Genomic DNA, 13060 nt, shown 5'->3' on the forward strand with positions numbered 1-13060 from the left:
ATACACATGTCTATCTCATCATGTCACATGTCACTTCGGGTATCCTTTAATGCATTCTTTATTTTGGAAATAGAAATATCACTGTTTGTGTCGGGGGATTGACAGCCTTGTCTAGGGCACCCAGAAATGGTGCTGGGATAATGGGGTAATAATTGCGTGGGCTGCTATGATGACACAATACATTGCGTTTGTTTGCATGGGTAGCCATTCTACGCTGCGGCTGAATTATAATCCTCACCCAGCCGGTATGTTATTTTCCTAAAGACGGCGATTGTGAATAAATAGGCCAGCTCCGTGCGTCGGAATGTATGTGTTTGCCGCTCGCCTTGGCCCGTCTGGAGACTCTGCAGCAATAAAGAAACAAACACTGAACAAAAACACGTAAACAGGACATCAAATTTTAAAATGCTGACCTGACATTGTCACCGTGCTCGGTCCCAGCATTCATTATGGTTTAGGGCGTGTGGCCTCCCCACCTACACACAGCTAACGTACCCATAAACCATTATCTCTACCACTATGGCCAATTATTTCCCTAACAGTCGTTTACAATGAGTCACTTTGCCATTAATATTCATGAGGCGAAGATGGTATTGCTGACATACCGGATCATTGTGCATTGTTTGGGAGGAAAGCAGTACTTCTGGGAAGAAATCAATGTAAGTATGGACCCCCCACCCCCATCGCTCCTAAGTGTCCCTCTTTTGGAGGGACAGTCCCTCTTTGGGAGCCCTGTCCCTCTGTCCCTCTTTCCTCCTCATTTGTCCCTCTTTCAGGACTTTGTCCCTCTTTCTGTGTAAATATATATATTTCTCTACTAAAAATGTGATTGATTGACTCTAAACTTTATTCCCATGCTTTAAATGGATATATTGCTAATTTTAAAATGTTAATATGAAGGAAAATGAAGCAGGATAGAAAGGACCAGTGTGGTTTGAATTGTAAAACAACATAGTTTTCTTCTGAAATTTGTATGGTATGCGTGACTAGGGGTGTGGTGAGGGCGTGGTCAGGGGTGTGGCATAAAGTGAACCAGAGACGAAGCACCCTTATGTATTTTACCATATAGATCAATGGGAACATTAGAGAAAACTCCTACCTTGCTCTCTGTTTAATTCTGCACTGCACAGCTTGTTTCTTATCAGCCCTGATGAAATCCCCGACTGAGCATTCAGTCTGGCTTTGCTATAATGACTCAGCTATAATGATCCCTAAGCAGAGTCAGCAGGGGGCAGGCTTGGACTTGAAAAGACATGAGAAAACACAGACTGAGCAAAGCCAGACTGAATGCTAAGTCGGGGATTTTATCAGGGCTGATAACAAGCAGGCTGAGCAGTGAAGAATGAAACAGAGAGCAGGGTAGGTGTTTTCTCTGATGTTCGCACTGATATATATGGTAAAATACATGAGGGTGCTTCATCTCTGGTACACTTTAAGTGTCCCTCTTTCTCATCTGAAAATGTTGGGAGGTATGCACCCCCATCCCATGCTCTGGCTGTCACAGAGAGGAGCAGCCCCTACCACCGCCTAGATCTGAGGGGAGCCTCAAGTACTACCCTTCCCTTCCCCAATACAGGGGACTATACTGCAGATCAGGTCTTTCTGTGCTTCCACTTGTTATGGGTGTGAAGACAATGATAGCCGCACTTGTTGTATGACGCTTGTGAGATGGGCCCCCAGGCTGTGAAGGGGAGGCAAGGGAAGGGGCGTGGACATAGGAGGGTCTCCATCAAGTTTTGCTGGTGAGCCCCATGTATTGTGGTCCCCCACTAGTCTTCTAGCAATGCAATTGAAATAGGGTGTAATTTGTTTTTTTCAGTTTGCAGGACAGAGGTCACATGACTTCTCTTCTTGCTCTGCAGGTCGCAGACTTCCAGGTAAGGTCAGGAACTCAAAGTTTTCGACACCCTCGTGTAGAAGCAGCGATGGGAAACTGCATCATTGGCCCCTCATTCAGCTGGTAGTATATCAGGGGCCTGACTACAAATCAAGCTATGATGAGGCCCCCTTCCTATGTTGCTAACTCTTCACCATCCTTTGTGCCAATTCCAGGGGTCATAAAACCAAACACCCTTCCGCCCATAGCAAGACAGCCACCATTTTTGCATGCAAGCTAAAGAGAGGTTTGGTCATAGTGAAATACTGGCAAATATTTTACTACATAATTTAGGTTAGGTCAATTTACTGATATTCTTCTACTGCTATTAAACGCTCCCTAACAACCATTTTTTTTCATTACGTCCACACCCAAATTAGCGTCCAGCGTTTTAAAATGTATGCATATTTCTGTGTAGAAAAGACAGTGCAAAATACGGTAAATGGGTCTTTTTTCTATAAAGGAAAATGTAAGCAAGATCATCAGAACATTTCAGATGTGAAATAAAATCCACAGGAAGAACGCTGTTAGGGCCCTTTTCCACTAGCAATCGCTAGCGTTCACGCTGAACGCTAGCGATTGCGATTCAGCAAATGTACAAAATTTCGTGGCGATTTCCCGACAATTGCGATCGCGATTTTGCTATGCTATGCACTGCATAGCAAAATCACGGCAAAAATCGTTCCGCGGTGCGATTGAGTAAAAAACGAATCGCGGTAGTGGAAATTACCTACCGCGATTCCTATGTTAAAAAGCAAACTGTAGCGATTTTAAAATCACTAGCAGTTTGCGGTTTTGCGATTAAGCAATCGCAAACGCTCTAGTGGAAAAGGGCCCTTAGTCTCTGTTTTCATCGTGATTTTTCTCAGCTGTCCCTTTTGTTTTGTGTGTGTCTTAGCCCTGCCTAGAGACCTCAGTACAGAAGGTCGTAACAAGAGACGCGGATTAACCATTGCCGGGGACTACAGCTCTGCCGTGACCAGAATGCTATCGCCGCGATTTCTCCTAGGCTTGACACCTGAGCCCTATCTGTAATTCCGCTGCTGCAGCCAAAATTTAAAGGAACAGAAAAAATAAAAACATGTGAACTCTGCAAGATCTGCAAAGGCGGAAGCAGAAAAGGATCAAGAATTAAATGGGGCTCTAGGCAATAGTAATAATAGTTTTTGCCAACCACTGATGATCACCTGGATTTCTTTAACCACTTGCCGACCAGTGGCTTTCTGGCTGATCTGTGCTGCGTAGGCTCTCCAGCCCGCAGCACAGATCAGGTTTTAGCCAGGGCGATCAGACTTACCCCCTTTTTTCCCCACTAGGGGGATGTCCTGCTGCGGGGGTCTGATCGCCGCCGGCTCTCTGCGCTTTGCGGGGGGGCTCTTCAAAGCCCTCCTCCGCAGCGTTTTCGGCGCTCCCTGGCTTCCCGTCCCTCCCTCTCCCTCCATGGCCTGCGCAGGACGGATATCCGTCCTGCGCATTGAAGGATAGGCTTCAGCCTATCATATGCCGGCGATCCCCGGCCAATCAGAGGCCGGGGATCACCGATCTGCCTTACGGCGCTGCTGCGCAGCAGCGCCGTATGATGTAAACAGCGGGGATTTCTTCCCCGCGTGTTTACATTTTGCCGGAGAGCCGCGATCGGCGGCTCTCCGGCTGTTCACGGAGACAGCCTCCGTGAATGGACATGGAAAGGCCGCTCGAACGAGCGGCCGTTTCCATGGAAACTTGCAGACGACCAGTTTACGCCAATCGGCGTTAGCTGGTCGTCAAGAGGTTAATAAGATTTGGTGGGTGGAGTTAGCTTTTACCAGGTGCCTAGGTTTGCCTTGTGGATGATCAGGTTTCAGGATGGAAGGTATCCTGTGGCATCTATACATTAGCAGGAAACGCTGTAAGTTGTAATTTGAGGCTTCCATGATTCAGGCTTCTTTTTTTCCAGCGTATACCACAAGTGCTCAATTAGGCTGAGAATTGGTGAATTTGGAGGTTTAACCACTTAATGACAAGCTGACTTATAAAAACCTCCTGCTAGAGCCTCTTAATGGCTCCAGGACATTTTTATAAGTCAGACAGTGCTGCTGCCGCTGTGCGCGTGCGCGTACATCCTCATGCACGTGAAAATAGTGGGAAAAAAAAAACCACCAAAGAAAAAAATACATCTTTATTTCCAGGAGCAAGACGGTCCCAGGAGCAGCGCGCCAGAGGCCGGCCAGGAGCGAGAGGTAACTTCTGCCAGGTGAGTAAATGCTTTTTTTTTCCAGGTGCCCCGATTGCGTTTATTTTGTGCTGTAATGTGCCCGCATTGCATTTATTTTCTGCTGTAATGTGCCCCATTGCGTTTATTTTGTGCTGTAATGTGCCCACATTGCGTTTATTTTGTGCTGAAATGTGCCCACTTTGCGTTTATTTTGTGCTGTAATGTGCCCACTTTGCGTTTATTTTGTGCTGTAATGTGCCCACATTGCGTTTATTTTGTGCTGAAATGTGCCCACATTGCGTTTATTTTCTGGTGTCTGGGGTAACTGTTGATGCATTTATTATTTAATGGTCATAGTTGGCTGTGCTTCCTGCTTTGGGGTTACGGTATACTATTAAATAGCATCACACACTTTCTGCACACCCATGATGCGAATCCGCGTTTGACCACATCATGGCGTAAACACTGCTTTCTTATGCCTCGCTGTTACATCATTATGTTAGCTCCGCCCATACAATGTCATGGCCACGCCCATTTTTCGGCAGCCCCCAGTTTTTCGGCGCGGCGCGCATACCCCCATTTTGCAGCGTGGCGCAATTGCCAAAAAAAAGCAAGCAGCATCTCCTTCCACTGACATCACCTGCCAGCTGTAAAAATGTCACCATGTGATCAATGTCAAAATGTAAGTTAAAGTGAACCTCCGGACTAAAAATCTACTCAGCGGAACTGAAAAGGCTTGGTGTTTCTTTAACAGTTTCACAGCATCAGAACTTTGTTTTTCTTACCAAAGCATCATTTTTAGCTTCATTTTTAGCTAAGCTCCATCCATCAAAGAAAAAAAGCCTGGGCTTTTTTTCCCCTATGCTGTGCAAAGCACGATGGGATTTCCTATGTTGTTATTCACGTTGCCTAGCAACTGGGAGAGGTGCTCAGGACACAGGACAGTTGGAACTGTGTCTCATGCTCCCTGTCACCTCCTTTCAACCAAAAAAATGGCTGCCATCATGAAATCAAACATTTGCCTGTTCTTTTAAAACAGGGTGGGTAAGAGATTATATTACCTATCTACTTTAATTAACATAACTAATGTAACTTAATGACAGTGTGTTTGTTTAGGCTGGAGTTCCTCTTTAAAGAGAGGACACTGACTAAATCATTTATACATAATTATTGTAAAAAATGAAGCACTATTTTTTACATTATTTTCACTGGAGTTCCTCTTTAAGGTAGCACAGGAAAGGGAAGTGACATTAACAATGTGTTGTGATCATTAATACAGTTCAAGTTAGGATTGGATAAGCGCTCTGCGATGCTTGCATTTTTCAAAAGGTGTCAATAACTGAAGTAAAAGCCCCCCCCCCCCCCCTTGGGGGAAAGACTCACCAGACTTCGCGGCCTACTGGGCCCGCTTTCACCTCCGAGGTATTGGCCATCCCGCAGCCTCTCTGGCACTCCGCTGTACAGTGTTCCCAATCTGCATAAACAAGCAGGCAATCCTCATAGCGTAAAAGCGTACTTCTTTGAGTTGCCGAGGCGACGAAACGTTGGGCGGAGCCACGGAGTGACGTCATTATGCACAGCGCCTAGTCGGACGCGGCTGGTTTGAGTGTGCGGAGGCTCGGGAGTTTTTATGCCTATTCACAGCCAGGGTCAGCAGCAGGAGGGTGCGCTTGGCGACAGGTATCTGTGCCATAGCGCAGGCTAAGTGCAGCACGATCCTTATATCCCCTAGGCCGCTACACAGCGGCAAGCTACTGTTAAGGGGAGGAGGGGAGGCTGTGTGGAACTTTTATATTTTTGGACATTTTTTAAAACTTTTATTGACCAATAAAGAAGTACACTTTTACGCTATGAGGATTGCCTGCTTGCAGAGGTGGCCTTAGAGTACGCGGGGCCTGGGGCGAGTGTCATATGCGGGGCCTAGAGATATATGCTGTGGATACACGTTGTGGAAGCACACACTGTATAGGTTAGATAGGTAGGTGCCTCCAGTATAGGTTAGATAGGTAGGTGCCCCGCAGTATAGATAGGTAGGTGCCCTGCAGTATAGATTAGACAGGTAGGTGCCCTGCAGTACAGATTAGATAGGTAGGTAGGTACCCTGCAGTATAGATTAGATAGGTGCTTGCAGTATAGATTAGTTAGGTAGGTACCCCGCAGTATATATTAGATAGGTGCCTGTAGTATAGATTAGATAGGGTGGTGCCCTGCAGTACAGATTAGATAGGTGCCTGCAGTATAGATTAGACAGGTAGGTGCCCTGCAGTACAGATTAGATAGGTAGGTAGGTACCCTGCAGTATAGATTAGGTAGGTGCCTGCAGTATAGATTAGTCAGGTAGGTGCCCCGCAGTATATATTAGATAGGTGCGCCGCAGTATATATTAGATAGGTGCCTGCAGTATAGATTAGATAGGTTGGTGCCCTGCAGTACAGATTAGATAGGTGCCTGCAGTATAGATTAGATAGGTGCCTGCAGTATAGATTAGATAGGTGCCTGCAGTTTAGATTAGACAGGTAGGTGCCCTGCAATACAGATTAGATAGGTAGGTAGGTGCCCTGTAGTACAGATTAGATAGGAAGGTGCCTGCAGTATAGATTAGTTAGGTAGGTACCCCACAGTATATATTAGATAGGTGCCAGCCTACAGTATTGATTAGGTAGGGTGGTGCCCTGCAGTATAGATTAGATAGGTGCCTGCAGGATAGATTAGATAGGTGCCTGCAGGATAGATTAGATAGGTGCCAGCCTGCAGTATAGATTAGATAGGTGCCAGCCTGCAGTATAGATTAGATAGGTGCCTGCAGGATAGATTAGATAGGTGCCTGCAGGATAGATTAGATAGGTGCCAGCCTGCAGTATAGATTAGATAGGTGCCAGCCTGCAGTATAGATTAGATAGGAAGGTGGCTGCAGTATAGATTAGATAGGTGCCTGCAGAATAGATTACATGGGTGCCCGCAGAATAGATTAGATGGGTGCCAGCCTGCAGTATAGGTTAGATAGGTGCCTGCAGTATAGGTTAGATAGGTGCCAGCCTGCAGTATAGATTAGATAGGTCCCTGTAGTATAGGTTAGATAGGTGCCAGCCTGCAGTATAGGTTAGATAGGTGCCTGCAGTATAGGTTAGATAGGTGCCAGCCTGCAGTATAGATTAGATAGGTGCCAGCCTGCAGTATAGATTAGATAGGTGCCTGCAGTATAGATTAGATAGGTGCCTGCAGTATAGATTAGATAGGTGCCAGCCTGCAGTATATATTAGATAGGTGCCTGCAGTATAGATTAGGTAGGTGCCCCACAGTATAGATTAGATAGGTGCCAGCCTGCAGTATATGTTAGATAGGTCCCTGCAGTATAGATTAGGTAGGTGCCAGCCTGCAGTATAGATTAGATAGGTGCCTGCAGTATAGATTAGATAGGTGCCAGCCTGCAGTATAGGTTAGATAGGTGCCTGCAGTATAGATTAGGTAGGTGCCCCGCAGTATAGATTAGATAGGTGCCAGCCCGCAGTATAGGTTAGATAGGTGCCAGCCTGCAGTATAGATTAGATAGGAAGGTGGCTGCAGTATAGATTAGATAGGAAGGTGGCTGCAGTATAGATTAGATAGGTGCCTGCAGAATAGATTAGATAGGTGCCTGCAGAATAGATTAGATAGGTGCCTGCAGTATTGATTAGGTAGGGTGGTGCCCGCAGTATAGATTAGATGGGTGCCAGCCTGCAGTATAGGTTAGATAGGTGCCTGCAGTATAGGTTAGATAGGTGCCAGCCTGCAGTATAGATTAGATAGGTCCCTGTAGTATAGGTTAGATAGGTGCCAGCCTGCAGTATAGATTAGATAGGTGCCTGCAGTATAGATTAGATAGGTGCCAGCCTGCAGTATATGTTAGATAGGTGCCTGCAGTATAGGTTAGATAGGTGCCAGCCTGCAGTATAGATTAGATAGGAAGGTGGCTGCAGTATAGATTAGATAGGAAGGTGCCTGCAGTATAGATTAGATAGGTGCCTGCAGTATAGGTTAGATAGGTGCCTGCAGTATAGATTAGATAGGTGCCTGCAGTATAGGTTAGATAGGTGCCAGTATGCAGTATAGGTTAGATAGGTGCCAGCCTGCAGTATAGGTTAGATAGGTGCCAGTATGCAGTATAGGTTAGATAGGTGCCAGTATGCAGTATAGGTTAGATAGGTGCCAGCCTGCAGTATAGGTTAGATAGGTGCCAGCCTGCAGTATAGGTTAGATAGGTGCCAGTATGCAGTAAAGGTTAGATAGGTGCCAGTATGCAGTATAGGTTAGATAGGTGCCAGCCTGCAGTATAGATTAGATAGGTGCCAGTATGCAGTATAGGTTAGATAGGTGCCAGCCTGCAGTATAGATTAGATAGGTGCCAGTATGCAGTATAGGTTAGATAGGTGCCAGCCTGCGGTATAAGTTAGATAGGTGCCTGCAGTATAGGTTAGATAGGTGCCAGCCTGCAGTATAGATTAGATAGGTCCCTGTAGTATAGGTTAGATAGGTGCCAGCCTGCAGTATAGGTTAGATAGGTGCCTGCAGTATAGGTTAGATAGGTGCCAGCTTGCAGTATAGGTTAGATAGGTGCCTGCAGTATAGGTTAGATAGGTGCCAGCCTGCAGTATAGATTAGATAGGTGCCAGTCTGCAGTATAGATTAGATAGGTGCCAGCCTGCAGTATAGGTTAGATAGGTGCCAGCCTGCAGTATAGATTAGATAGGTGCCTGCAGTATAGATTAGATAGGTGCCTGCAGTATAGATTAGATAGGTGCCAGCCTGCAGTATAGATTAGATAGGTGCCTGCAGTATATATTAGATAGGTGCCTGCAGTATAGATTAGATAGGTGCCTGCAGTATAGATTAGATAGGTGCCAGCCTGCAGTATATGTTAGATAGGTCCCTGCAGTATAGGTTAGATAGGTGCCAGCCTGCAGTATAGATTAGATAGGTGCCTGCAGTATAGATTAGATAGGTGCCAGCCTGCAGTATAGATTAGGTAGGTGCCCCGCAGTATAGATTAGATAGGTGCCTGCAGTATAGGTTAGATAGGTGCCTGCAGTATAGATTAGGTAGGTGCCCCGCAGTATAGATTAGATAGGTGCCAGCCCGCAGTATAGGTTAGATAGGTGCCAGCCTGCAGTATAGATTAGATAGGAAGGTGCCTGCAGTATAGATTAGATAGGTGCCAGCCTGCAGTAGGTTAGATAGGTGCATGCAGTATAGATTAGATAGGTGCCAGCCTGCAGCATAGGTTAGATAGGTGCCTGCAGTATAGATTGCAGTATAGATTAGATAGGTGCCAGCCTGCAGTATAGGTTCGATAGGTAGGTGCCCCGCAGTATAGATTATATAGGTGCCAGCCTGCAGTATAGGTTAGATAGGTAGGTGCCCCGCAGTATAGATTATATAGGTAGAAGCCCTGCAGTATAGATTAGATAGGTAAGTGCCCCGCAGTACAGGTTAGATAATGTGGCTGCAGTGCTGGGGAGAGCGGGCATAGTTGTTAAAACTCACATGTCTTCACGGATGCTCACAGTCACAGCTACCATCTAGTAGTTCCTCTCCCAGCATCTGTGTATTGGTAACAGTGCCCTCCTGTGGTGACATGCGGTCACGTCATCCCAGGGGGCGCTGTTACCAATACACAGATGCTGGGAGAGGAAATAGATGGTGGCTGTGGCATCCGTGAAGACACATGAGTTTTAACAACTATGCCCGCTCTCCCCAGCACTGCAGAGGGTGCGGGGCCTCCTCAGGCGCGGGGCCTGGGGCGATTGCCCCACTTGCCACCCCCAAAGGCCGGCTCTGCCTGCTTGTTTAGGCAGATTGGGAACACTGTACAGCGGAGTGCCAGAGAGGCTGCGGGGTGGCCAATACCTCGGAGGTGAAAGCGGGCCCAGTAGGCAAGCATCGCAGAGCGCTTATCCAATCCTAACTTGAACTGTATTGATGGTGCACACATCCAGGAGGAGCGCTCCCACTGATATTGACAATAGAACCTAGCTGAACGTTTAATGTTTAATATGGTTTTGCCTGCACTAAAATTTATACCGAGTCGTTTATAATCCACGTTGTTGTACATGAGCGCAGTGTTGGGGTGCTGATCTTCTTTATTGTGTTGAGATCATTGCCTAGGCAAAATTACAAACCTTTTAGGGAGTAAACCAGTTCACATACATACATAGTTTCTGTGTCAATAACTAAAGAAAATATTTGAGCTTCAGGTTCTGTCTTTTTTTTTTTTCCTCTCGAAAATAAACACGTTGGATTAACAATATGATTTAATTACCAGCATACGGAAGTGCCGGATTCACAAGTATTTATAAACTGTGACGTTCTTCATGCTTTGACAGGTATGAAATCCAACGTGCTTTGTGAAAGCATCAAACATAAAGAGCTCCCATCTATAATCCAAGTCCATTTTTCCCCTCCATTCCCTCCCGAGAAAGCGGCGTGTTATATATGAATACAGTGTAAATGTCAGGCGTCACCTCTTTATCCATACGAATAAAATTTACAGTTATATATGTAAAGGTCACAAGTATTTCTAAAATGAAGATTTATGAGAGGGCCATTTTCCTACACAAAGCAGGATTACGGTCTAGGAGTCCCATTATTGGACACAGCATTCCGTTTCTACAGAGCTTAGATGATGCTCTACAACAGAGGTTCGCAAAACGTATCCAGTAAACCCGTGACGTACTTTAAGTGAACCAGAGACTAAGCTCCCTCGTGTATTTTACCATATATATCAGTGGGAACATTAGAGAAAACACCTACCCTGCTCTCTGTTTCATCCTTCACTGCTCAGCCTGCTTGTTACCAGCCCTGATAAAATCCCAGACTGGGTATTCAGTCTGGCTTTGCTCAGAAATCATTATAGCTGAGTCATTATAGCAGAGCCAGAAGGGGGCAGGCTTGGGCTTGAAAAGACATCAGAGAAGACCGACTCAGCTATAATGATTCCTGAGCAAAGCCAGACTGAATGCTCAGTCAGGGATTTTATCAGGGCTGATAATAAGCAGGCTGAGCAGTGAAGGATGAAACAGAGAGCAGGGTAGGTGTTTTCTCTGATGTTCCCACTGATTTATATGGTAAAATACATGAGGGTGCTTCGTCTCGGGTTCACTTTAAAGCAAGAAATGGAATACTGACCTCAGGAGGGGGAAGCCTGTGGATCCTAAAAAGGCTTCCCTGTCCAGGTAGCCAAGTCACAGAACATTTATATCGCGCTTTTCTCCTAGCGAACTCAAAGCGTCAGAGCTGCAGCCACTAGGCAGTAGCAGTGTTAGGGAGTCTTGCCCAAGGTCTCCTTACTGGCTTACTGAACAGGAAGAGCCGAGATTCAACAGAATGAGCAGCATCTAGCTTGGTCTTCGACGGAGATAAGCGAGCTGGACTGGGTCCGTGTGCTGCGCGGTAGCACAGACGCAATCTGGCCCAGCTATTTCTGAAGAAAGCCAAGCGGGACAGTGTTAGTCCGACTGCGCAAGCTGCCACAAAGCTCTTTTGCCAACAGGAAGTGAGCGTCACTTCCTGCTTGGCCGGCTGCCAGGCGGGGGTTACCTCGTACTAACGCGGGAATCCCCAAAAGACTGTTTTTGGCAGTGCGGTGCATCCCCCAATCCGCAGTGTGAAACCGGCCTAAGGGCCCGTTTCCACTTGTACGGTGTGAAATCGTTGCAGAAAACAAATTTGCATGCGAATGCAAATTCGTACGTTAATTTTAACGCGAATTCCCATACGGTTTCGCGTATGATAGTAAGTATGCGAATTTAACCATGTTAGAGCCCGTGTGCTTTTACATTGATTTAATGCAAAAACATACGCAAATTCGCATGGAAAATTCGCATAGCGAAAACGCATGCCAATTTCCTATGAATTACATTGTATGCGAATTGCACACTAGCCTTGCGGTGTGTGAATTCTGATGGCTCTGCTGTGCAGATTTTTCCTGCACAGAAAAACGCTCTGTTGTCCTGACAAGTGGAAATAGGCTAATTAACTTGTATTAGTTATGCGAATCTGCGTGCAGAAAACGCATGCAGATTCGCGATAGTGGAAACAGGCCCTAATGCTACGTACACACATGCAACAACGATCGTTCGTTGTGAACGATGAACTAACTTTTAATTGATGAAAGAACGACCTAAGTAAAGTTAGTTTTAAATTGTGTGTAACGATCTGATCGTTAGAACGAACGTTACATCACGTAAAGCAACTATTGCGCTTGCGTATAAAAATTAGAAATTTCATGGAGAAATAGCGAAATGCGCATGTCAAGCCTAGTACGAACGACCGTTTCCAACGATGTACTACTTTTGCAAACGATCGTCGTTGGTAAAAATCCGCCAAGGTAGATCGTTCGTTTTTAACAATCTAGCTCGTCCGTCGTTAGACTTCATGGTCGTTGGTTGCTTTTTTTTTAAACGATCGTCGTTTGAAATGATCGGGGAACGATCGTTTCAAACGACTATAGCCGCATGTGTGTACGCACCTTAAGGCTCTCAGCAGCGTGTTTCTTATTACAAAAAATCTACCTAATTATTAATATCTTCAGGGGTAAAGATACAATAAAAAGATTTTCACAGCAATTCGATAAGAAATATTTACTTATTTATTTGAGTGAGAAATCTCATCAAATTTCCTGTTTTGTTTTGTTTTGTTTTTTTTCTATTATAAAACTTGATTAGGAATGGAGGAAATGTTTCAGTACAATTGTTTTTCTTAGAAGATTGAATGGTGTGGGGTACATTGTCTGTTTCTTGATTTATAGACCCAAGCCATTTTTTTTCAGAGTCCTGAATCATCTTATTTTTCCTAATTGGGGAACACTTGAGCACGAGTGATATATTGGTCAGATTTTTCAAATGTTACAATCATTAAGAAAAATTGATTGTACTCTTGAAATGAAAAGAAATATAAACAATTGTATGGTGTGTGGTCACCTTAAACCTCAGGAGGACATCCATAATTTTACCTTG

The 13060-nt window shown here is 45.4% G+C and overlaps 1 long non-coding RNA gene across 1 annotated transcript in view; it reads right to left on the reverse strand.

The window, feature by feature from the left end:
* The window catches only part of LOC137541852 (uncharacterized), a 156251-nt gene extending 146613 nt beyond the window's left edge, over positions 1-9638 (reverse strand). Inside the window, exon 1 of the long non-coding RNA XR_011025291.1 lies at positions 9591-9638. This is a non-coding gene — a long non-coding RNA (uncharacterized lncRNA). The remainder of the gene's footprint in view (positions 1-9590) is intronic.
* Between the last annotated feature and the right edge of the window lie 3422 nt (positions 9639-13060).

Source organism: Hyperolius riggenbachi, chromosome 12, assembly GCF_040937935.1.
Source record: "Hyperolius riggenbachi isolate aHypRig1 chromosome 12, aHypRig1.pri, whole genome shotgun sequence".
NCBI classification, from domain to species: Eukaryota; Metazoa; Chordata; class Amphibia; order Anura; family Hyperoliidae; genus Hyperolius; species Hyperolius riggenbachi.